Source organism: Pinus tabuliformis, chromosome 1_2 (assembly GCF_031772625.1).
Source record: "Pinus tabuliformis cultivar Carrire ecotype Pingquan chromosome 1_2, CPIR1, whole genome shotgun sequence".
Classification (NCBI taxonomy): domain Eukaryota; kingdom Viridiplantae; phylum Streptophyta; class Pinopsida; order Pinales; family Pinaceae; genus Pinus; species Pinus tabuliformis.
The window spans coordinates 1,020,070,242-1,020,080,145 of NC_142298.1; the positions used below are offsets into that span (position 1 = coordinate 1,020,070,242).

Below are 9,904 nucleotides of genomic sequence, written 5' to 3' on the forward strand. Positions count from 1 at the left end.
TCAGCCCAGGGCATAAATGTGGATTAGTTCAAATATATAAAAGTACAACAGATGCAAGAATCTTTACTCCATTCAACTTAGTTCTTTATCACCAGAAAGCACAACCAAGAAGAACAATGACCTGCCCAATTGCTATGCCATGAAAGAAAAACTTCGAAAGTTCCCCTCTGAAATTTTCACTTGCTAACTCTATTCCCTCCTACATGGACAAATGCATATAAGAAGCAACTAATGTTTCATTATCTTCAACGTCAAAACGTAAAAAATGCATACCTCTCGCCAAACTTACTTATTTTCTCGGGGCTATGGGCCATAAACGGTTTACCACTTCAATTGTTATGTTCTGGTCTGCTTGTATATATTTGGGAGTCGGTGGCTCCCTGCAGATAAATCACTCAGTACTCTTAGGCTAATATTGGCAGAGTATTCAGTTATATGCAAAGCCTTTCCATCACTTTAAGTGAAGGTAGTCAGATATATTTGTATGAGTAGGTATTTGTCAGAATCAAATGTGAGTTTTATTTTCAATTGATTTAATAGTTTTTAACAAAAAATCTTTTTTAAATTCAGAAATTTTAAGCTAGACTAGATTTGAACAAATCTTTTTTCAAAATTCAGCATTTTTAAGTTAGACTAGATTTGAACCAAAAAAAAAAAAAATTCAAAATTCAGCATTTTTAAGCTAGACTAGATTTGAACAAATCTTTTTTCAAAATTCAGCATTTTTAAGCTAGACTAGATTTGAACAAATCTTTTTTCAAAATTCAGCATTTTTAAGCTAGACTAGATTTGAACAAATCTTTTTTCAATTCAACATTTTTAAGCCAGGCTAGATTAGATTTGACCAACAGACAAGCAACTCTTGGCAACATTTTCCATTGAATGTATAATTTGTCAGAATCAAATGTGAGTTTTACTTTCAATTGATTTAATAGTTTTTAACAACAACAATTCAACATTTTTAAGGCAAGCTAGATTTGACCAACAGCCGCTTCTTAACAACATTTTCCATTATATTTGAACCCAAATCAGAACCCTTAAACTAGTTTAAAAGCTCAATAGCTTGTTGCCAGAACTTGGTTGACCAATATTCAAATGAACTCAAAAACAAAAATGAAATCTAAGCTAACTCAAACAAAAATGAAATCCGAGCTATTACATATACTATAGTTCACACTATTAATTCCTTCTATTTTCAAGGAAAGTTTAAAAAATAGTTTATTTCCAAGTGTATAGCAGGTTACTTCGTTCTGGACGCCTCTGCCAGAATGTGGTTGACTACATATATTAATAACAAAATTGACAAAACTTAATCCAAGAAATAGCGATGGCTTTTGACTCTTAGTAAGTAGAAATGGCATCTGGCTCTCAATACTCTGCACACGTAACAAAATTATCCAAGGATTATAAATGGCTTCTGACACTTGATAAGTGGGTGTCAAAACATTGCTAATATTCAAATGAAACTAGAGTCAAATAAAACTAGGACCATTGTTCACATAAATCCTTTTAATTTTCAAAGAGAGTGAAAAAAAATTTAAAAATAGTTTTTTTCCAAGTGTGTAGCAAGTTACTTCGTTCTGGATGCCTTTGCCAGAACATGGTTGACTACATGTGTTAAAATTGGCAGCTAGGGCCAAACTTCATGTGGGTCATCTTATTTATGGTCGCTGATATTTTTCTTGGATTCCTCTCGTCGAGAGATGTAGGATTGATTTAACGATCATCCAATTCCGACATGTATTTATGGGGATATGAATTTATTTGTATTCACTTGACAATTTATCAAGGTCGGCCAGCAACAAAATGTGTGGCACACATCCTCAACGATTCATATAAATAGAAGACACCTTGCGGCATTATTCACTCATCTCATCTCATCATACATTCTTCTCTCTCCTTCTTTGATTGGGTACACATCTAGGAGCAGGATCTCTCTCACACGTGTGGAAGGACGAAGTGATTTCTAGCTAGTGCTGCGTTGACCGAGTTTGACAAAGGCTGTAGAAAAACACTTTGACCAGCATGCTTTTCTTGGACTGCAGATTTGGTGTGGTTGCTTCTCCTAGGCAAGCCACAGATTTTGGCACACAAACCGAGGTGATCTGACATCAGGTTTGACCAACGTTCACTGCCCTAATTGCTGGTTGCAGGTTGACTTCTGTTGACCTTCGTTTGACTGAGTTTTCGGACTGTTTTTGGGCTGCCTCTTCTTGCTGTTGAAGGCCAACTTGACTGGGATATTGACCAAGTTAATTGGAGGTCAATTCTGACTTCTTTGACCAGCTTTGAATTTATTGGTTAGGGTTTTGTTGCTGCTGTCATAAAATTACAGAATTGTATATTTTCACTATTATTCTCTCTGTTGAATTATTGAAGATTATAAAAGAATTGATTGAAAGGTTTCCCCACATTGGGATTTGTCCCTGGCTAGCCGCCACATCTAGTGTCTCTTGTCTTAGCTTGTCTTCTATCGATTTATTTATGTTCTATCAACATTTTACTTAATGTTAATGTGATTGCTAAACAGTGAAATTGACATTGGGCTAATAAGAAGAAATTGAAGTAAATTGCTCTAACCATAGAACATACCATAATTTAACATGGTATCAGCGCTGAGGTGAAGACAAAACCCAAGCAAGAGCAAGAGCAAGAGAAATCATTGAAGACTGTTGGAAGAGTCTTAAGACTTCATGGGTTCTTCATCACACTTCCCCACCAAAGACAAGCTCCGTGAAAAGTCTGACTATCACGGATGGAAGATGTCTCTCGATCTGACATTGGAAGAGCAGGAAGTGTTGGACTATGTGAAAGGCAGAATTACCAAGCCTCCATCAAATGCAGTGGTTGCTACAAGGAACAAGTGGACTAAGGGTGAAGTCAAAGCAAAGAAGCTCATCCAGAACTCTATCGACAAGCGCCTAGTGGCCTACATTTCCAAGCTGAACACCTCCAAGCAAATCTACGATAGACTGGTAAGCCTGTTTAAAGTTAGTGATGCAAATCAAGTTTTGTTCCTCAAGAATAAGCTGAAGGAAATTAAGAAGTAAAAGAATATCGAATGAATTAATTCAACAAGAGCAAACAGCTCAATGATAATACAAAGATATTTACAATAATAGAAACATCAGGTTTCTATGTACAAACAGTTTCATCTAAGAAACTGCTAAAAGAATAAAATTAGCAACAGCTAGAAGACTGAGCATTAAATACTAAATAGACATATTCTAATACCCTCCCTTAATGCTCAATCTATTTACAACACCAATAGACCCTCTGAATTTGACAAATTTATCAGGACCAAGCGGCTTGGTGAAAATGTCGGCGGGCTGCTCTGTTGTGGGAACATATTCCAACTGAACTGAGCCGTCTTCAACCAGCTCGTGAATGTAGTGACAATGAGTTTCCACATGCTTTGTTCGTTCATGAAAGACTGAATTCTTGGCAAGTTTGAGCACTCCCTGATTATCACAAAACAGAGAAGTAGGCCCTGTCTGGAAAACATGCATATCTGCAAGCATACGGCGAAGCCAAACTGCCTCACAGGATGCCTTAACTGCTCCCCGATACTCTGCTTCTGTTGAAGAGAGAGCCACTGCCTGTTGCTTCTTACTAGTCCAAGTAACAGCACCAGATCCTAGACTAAACACATACCCAGCTGTAGATTTACGGTCATCAACTGAACCGGCCCAGTCAGAATCAGTGTAGCCACTGAGAATAGGATTGGAGCTGCGAGTATATAAGAGACCATAATCAGAAGTACCACGCACATATCGTAGCACCCGCTTTGCTGCTATCCAATGATCAGCTTTAGGAGCTGACATAAAGCGAGAAATGTAGCTTACTGCAAAACTGATATCAGGTCTGGTAGCAGTAAGATAGATGAGACTGCCCACTAATTGCCTGAATAAAGTTTCATCCACAAGAGGAGAGGATGACTGTGCTGAAAGTTTGAGCCCTGGTTCCATAGGAGTCGTGGCCGGTTTGCAATCCTGCATTCTGAACCGTTCCACAAGATTTTTGGCATACTTGGACTGAGATAGAAAAATCTGATTTTCAGTTTGCCAAACTTCAACCCCCAGACAGTAATGAAGAAGTCCCAAGTCTGTCATCTCAAAAGTTCTGCATAGATCTTGTTTGATCCCATGGATCAAATGTGCAGAGCTCCCAGTAATGATGAGATCGTCCACATAGACAACTACAAACAAGATATCAGCACCAGTATGCTTGATGTACAGGTTTGCATCAGATGGGCTCCGCTGAAAACCCTGATCTGTCAGGTATTGATCAATTTTCATGTACCAAGCCCGAGGAGCTTGTTTCAATCCATAGATTGCTTTGGCTAACCGGCACACTTTCTGTTCTTGACCAGCAACCTTGAATCCTGGAGGCTGCGTCATGTAGACTTCTTCCTGAAGATCACCATTTAGGAAAGCACTCTTTACATCCATCTGATGAACTTTCCAATTGAACTGAGCTGCTAGGGCAAGAACAAGCCTTATGGTACTCATCTTGGCTGTAGGAGCAAAAGTCTCCTCATAATCGATGCCTTCCTTCTGTGAGAATCCTCGAGCCACAAGACGAGCTTTATACTTGTCTATGGTTCCATCAGCTTTGTATTTTACTTTATACACCCATTTGCAGCCTATGGGCTTTTTTTCGGCAGGAAGATCAGAAAGTGTCCAGGTGTGATTCTTCTGAAGACTCTGGAATTCGGCTTCCATAGCCTGTTCCCATTCAGATGTACCCTTAGCCTCTGAATAGGTTTGAGGCTCAAAAATACTGTGAAGGTTAGCCATAAGAGCAAAATTGACTGTAGACTGTTGTCTGTTCTTATGTCTAGAAGTTCTACCTTCAAGGAGCTCATCATCCCAGAGATCACCTATGGTTTTAGCCCACCATTTAGGCCGAAGAGAAGAAGAACCAATATCAGGATTAGAGGAACCAATATCAGGAGGAAGGGAAGAAGTCTCAAGAGCAATAGGAACAGCAAGAGGAGGATTAGCTTCTGGAGGAAGCTCAGATAGAGTAGTATCAAATCCTGATGCTACATCATCCCTCCCATCAGGTGGACTGACTGGGAGAAGAACACTGTGAGGCGGATCCTCAGAACGCTGCTCAGAAGAAGAAGACTGAAAGAATCCTCTGTCTTCATCAAAGACTACATCTCGACTGAAGCTAAGGCGACCAGTGGCTATATCTATCAGCGTATAGGCCTTGTGATGGTCACTGTAACCTGTCATCATGAGTTTCTGACTTTTGGAATCCAACTTAGAGCGCTTGGCAGATGGAATCCAAACATATGCAACTGAGCCAAAAACTTTGAGATGACTGATCTTAGGCTTACGACCAGACCACACTTCTTCAGGAGTCTTCCCTTTAACAGCTTGAGTAGGTGATCGGTTAAGAAGGTAAACAACAGTAAATACTGCTTCAGCCCAGAATTTGTTTGGAACACTCCTGTGTTGTAACATGGAACGAGCCATTTCAACAACCGTGCGGTTGCGACGCTCGACAAAACTGTTCTGCTGGGGAGTGTAAGGTGTGGTTAATTGACGTTTGATGCCATGAATATCACAGAAGTTGGCAAAAGCTGAGGAACAAAATTCCCCCCCATTGTCGGTCCTAAGGGTCATGATATTACAACCAGATTCTTTTTCAACTAATGTTTTAAACTTCTGAAAGGTACTAAGAGCATCAGATTTATTTTTTAAAAAATACACCCACATCTTTCTACTGAAGTCATCTACAATAAGTAAAAAATATTTGCAAGCAGTGATAGAAGCTGTATTCATAGGACCACAAATATCAGCATGAAGTAACTGAAGTACCTTGGATGCGCGCCAAGATTCTCCATTGTTGAATGAAGACCGATGTTGCTTTCCCGCTTGACAGGCGCTGCATACCCCCAACTGCTGAGTCTGAATATCAGGTAATCCTGACACAAGTCCCTCCCGACACAAGTCCCTCATGATAAAGACGTTCGAGATCAGCTCGAAGCTATTGGTCGGACCATGGAGGAAGAAGATATGGTAGTCATTACTCTGAAAAGTCTACCGAAATCTTATGAACACTTCATCGAAACGCTCAACATTACAACCACAAATGTTGATCTGAAGTTTTCAGATTTATGTACCAAACTTCTGCAGCAAGATAGGTGGAAACAACAATTTGGTAGTGGTACTTCATCAGTGCCCTCGGAAAATGCATTTGCTGCAAAATACCAGTCCTCTCATTCTTTTCAGCAGAAAGGCTCTCCTCAGTCTTTTGATCCTGCCAGGAAGAAAAGTGTGCAGTGTAATTACTGTCACAGGTTCGGTCACATGAAGAAAGATTGCCGACAGAGGATTGCTTCTGAACAGAAGAAACAGGGAGGGCCTACTCAGACAGTGAATGTTGCAGAACATTCCGAGCAGGCAGATTCTGCCTTTTACGCCTTTATGGCTAAAAGGTCTTCAGAACATGTTCCTTCCTCTGCATGGTACATTGATTCTGGTGCATCACGCCACTTCTCTCACAGGCGTGACTGGTTTATTGACTTCTCACCTTTCAGTGATTCAGTAGTATTTGGTGGAGGTGAAAAGTACAATGTAGCTGGCAGGGGTACAGTTCAAATTCATTCTGGTGGACGCACGCTCATATTTCTTAATGTATACTATGTTCCTGGTATGGAGATTAATCTGCTATCTGTCAGCCAGATTATGAGGAATTCTCCTCAGCTTGATGTTATGTTCAGTGCACACAAGTGCTCCATCATTGACAGGGAGACCAGTGTAACAGTTGCTGTTGGCCTAGAGGACCATGGTCTATACAGGCTACTTGACACCGGTGACTTTCCAGAAGTGGCTCTAGCAGCACGTGTTTCTCCCATCAGCACTCTATGGCATCAGCGATATGGGCATCTCAATATGCAGTATCTCTCTCAACTCTCTCGGGAGGGACTTGTGTCAGGATTACCTGATATTCAGACTCAGCAGTTGGGGGTATGCAGCGCCTGTCAAGCGGGAAAGCAACATCGGTCTTCATTCAACAATGGAGAATCTTGGCGCGCATCCAAGGTACTTCAGTTACTTCATGCTGATATTTGTGGTCCTATGAATACAGCTTCTATCACTGCTTGCAAATATTTTTTACTTATTGTAGATGACTTCAGTAGAAAGATGTGGGTGTATTTTTTAAAAAATAAATCTGATGCTCTTAGTACCTTTCAGAAGTTTAAAACATTAGTTGAAAAAGAATCTGGTTGTAATATCATGACCCTTAGGACCGACAATGGGGGGAATTTTGTTCCTCAGCTTTTGCCAACTTCTGTGATATTCATGGCATCAAACGTCAATTAACCACACCTTACACTCCCCAGCAGAACAGTTTTGTCGAGCGTCGCAACCGCACGGTTGTTGAAATGGCTCGTTCCATGTTACAACACAGGAGTGTTCCAAACAAATTCTGGGCTGAAGCAGTATTTACTGTTGTTTACCTTCTTAACCGATCACCTACTCAAGCTGTTAAAGGGAAGACTCCTGAAGCAGTGTGGTCTGGTCGTAAGCCTAAGATCAGTCATCTCAAAGTTTTTGGCTCAGTTGCATATGTTTGGATTCCATCTGCCAAGCGCTCTAAGTTGGATTCCAAAAGTCAGAAACTCATGATGACAGGTTACAGTGACCATCACAAGGCCTATACGCTGATAGATATAGCCACTGGTCGCCTTAGCTTCAGTCGAGATGTAGTCTTTGATGAAGACAGAGGATTCTTTCAGTCTTCTTCTTCTGAGCAGCGTTCTGAGGATCCGCCTCACAGTGTTCTTCTCCCAGTCAGTCCACCTGATGGGAGGGATGATGTAGCATCAGGATTTGATACTACTCTATCTGAGCTTCCTCCAGAAGCTAATCCTCCTCTTGCTGTTCCTATTGCTCTTGAGACTTCTTCCCTTCCTCCTGATATTGGTTCCTCTAATCCTGATATTGGTTCTTCTTCTCTTCGGCCTAAATGGTGGGCTAAAACCATAGGTGATCTCTGGGATGATGAGCTCCTTGAAGGTAGAACTTCTAGACATAAGAACAGACAACAGTCTACAGTCAATTTTGCTCTTATGGCTAACCTTCACAGTATTTTTGAGCCTCAAACCTATTCAGAGGCTAAGGGTACATCTGAATGGGAACAGGCTATGGAAGCCGAATTCCAGAGTCTTCAGAAGAATCACACCTGGACACTTTCTGATCTTCCTGCCGAAAAAAAGCCCATAGGCTGCAAATGGGTGTATAAAGTAAAATACAAAGCTGATGGAACCATAGACAAGTATAAAGCTCGTCTTGTGGCTCGAGGATTCTCACAGAAGGAAGGCATCGATTATGAGGAGACTTTTGCTCCTACAGCCAAGATGAGTACCATAAGGCTTGTTCTTGCCCTAGCAGCTCAGTTCAATTGGAAAGTTCATCAGATGGATGTAAAGAGTGCTTTCCTAAATGGTGATCTTCAGGAAGAAGTCTACATGACGCAGCCTCCAGGATTCAAGGTTGCTGGTCAAGAACAGAAAGTGTGCCGGTTAGCCAAAGCAATCTATGGATTGAAACAAGCTCCTCGGGCTTGGTACATGAAAATTGATCAATACCTGACAGATCAGGGTTTTCAGCGGAGCCCATCTGATGCAAACCTGTACATCAAGCATACTGGTGCTGATATCTTGTTTGTAGTTGTCTATGTGGACGATCTCATCATTACTGGGAGCTCTGCACATTTGATCCATGGGATCAAACAAGATCTATGCAGAACTTTTGAGATGACAGACTTGGGACTTCTTCATTACTGTCTGGGGGTTGAAGTTTGGCAAACTGAAAATCAGATTTTTCTATCTCAGTCCAAGTATGCCAAAAATCTTGTGGAACGGTTCAGAATGCAGGATTGCAAACCGGCCACGACTCCTATGGAACCAGGGCTCAAACTTTCAGCACAGTCATCCTCTCCTCTTGTGGATGAAACTTTATTCAGGCAATTAGTGGGCAGTCTCATCTATCTTACTGCTACCAGACCTGATATCAGTTTTGCAATAAGCTACATTTCTCGCTTTATGTCAGCTCCTAAAGCTGATCATTGGATAGCAGCAAAGCGGGTGCTACGATATGTGCGTGGTACTTCTGATTATGGTCTCTTATATACTCGCAGCTCCAATCCTATTCTCAGTGGCTACACTGATTCTGACTGGGCCGGTTCAGTTGATGACCGTAAATCTACAGCTAGGTATGTGTTTAGTCTAGGATCTGGTGCTGTTACTTGGACTAGTAAGAAGCAACAGGCAGTGGCTCTCTCTTCAACAGAAGCAGAGTATCGGGGAGCAGTTAAGGCATCCTGTGAGGCAGTTTGGCTTCGCCGTATGCTTGCAGATATGCATGTTTTCCAGACAGGGCCTACTTCTCTGTTTTGTGATAATCAGGGAGTGCTCAAACTTGCCAAGAATCCAGTCTTTCATGAACGAACAAAGCATGTGGAAACTCATTGTCACTACATTCGCGAGCTGGTTGAAGACGGCTCAGTTCAGTTGGAATATGTTCCCACAACAGAGCAGCCCGCCGACATTTTCACCAAGCCGCTTGGTCCTGATAAATTTGTCAAATTCAGAGGGTCTATTGGTGTTGTAAATAGATTGAGCATTAAGGGAGGGTATTAGAATATGTCTATTTAGTATTTAATGCTCAGTCTTCTAGCTGTTGCTAATTTTATTCTTTTAGCAGTTTCTTAGATGAAACTGTTTGTACATAGAAACCTGATGTTTCTATTATTGTAAATATCTTTGTATTATCATTGAGCTGTTTGCTCTTGTTGAATTAATTCATTCGATATTCCTTTACTTCTTAATTTCCTTCAGCTTATTCTTGAGGAACAAAACTTGATTTGCATCACTAACTTTTAA

General features: G+C 40.9%; 1 protein-coding gene across 4 annotated transcripts in view; it reads right to left on the reverse strand.

Annotated features, from left to right (window-relative positions):
* Nucleotides 1-285: 285 nt before the first annotated feature.
* The window catches only part of STN1 (Nucleic acid-binding, OB-fold-like protein), a 153,917-nt gene continuing 144,298 nt past the window's right edge, over nucleotides 286-9,904 (reverse strand). For 2 of the 4 annotated variants that reach the window (XM_089394289.1, XM_089394285.1), the window contains exon 3: nucleotides 1,171-1,376. The gene's annotated coding sequence lies outside the window, so the exon portion shown is untranslated. Of the gene's footprint in view, nucleotides 381-1,170; nucleotides 1,377-9,904 lie in introns of those variants that run through there. The other 2 variants (XM_089394284.1, XM_089394288.1) reach the window with 2 other exon arrangements.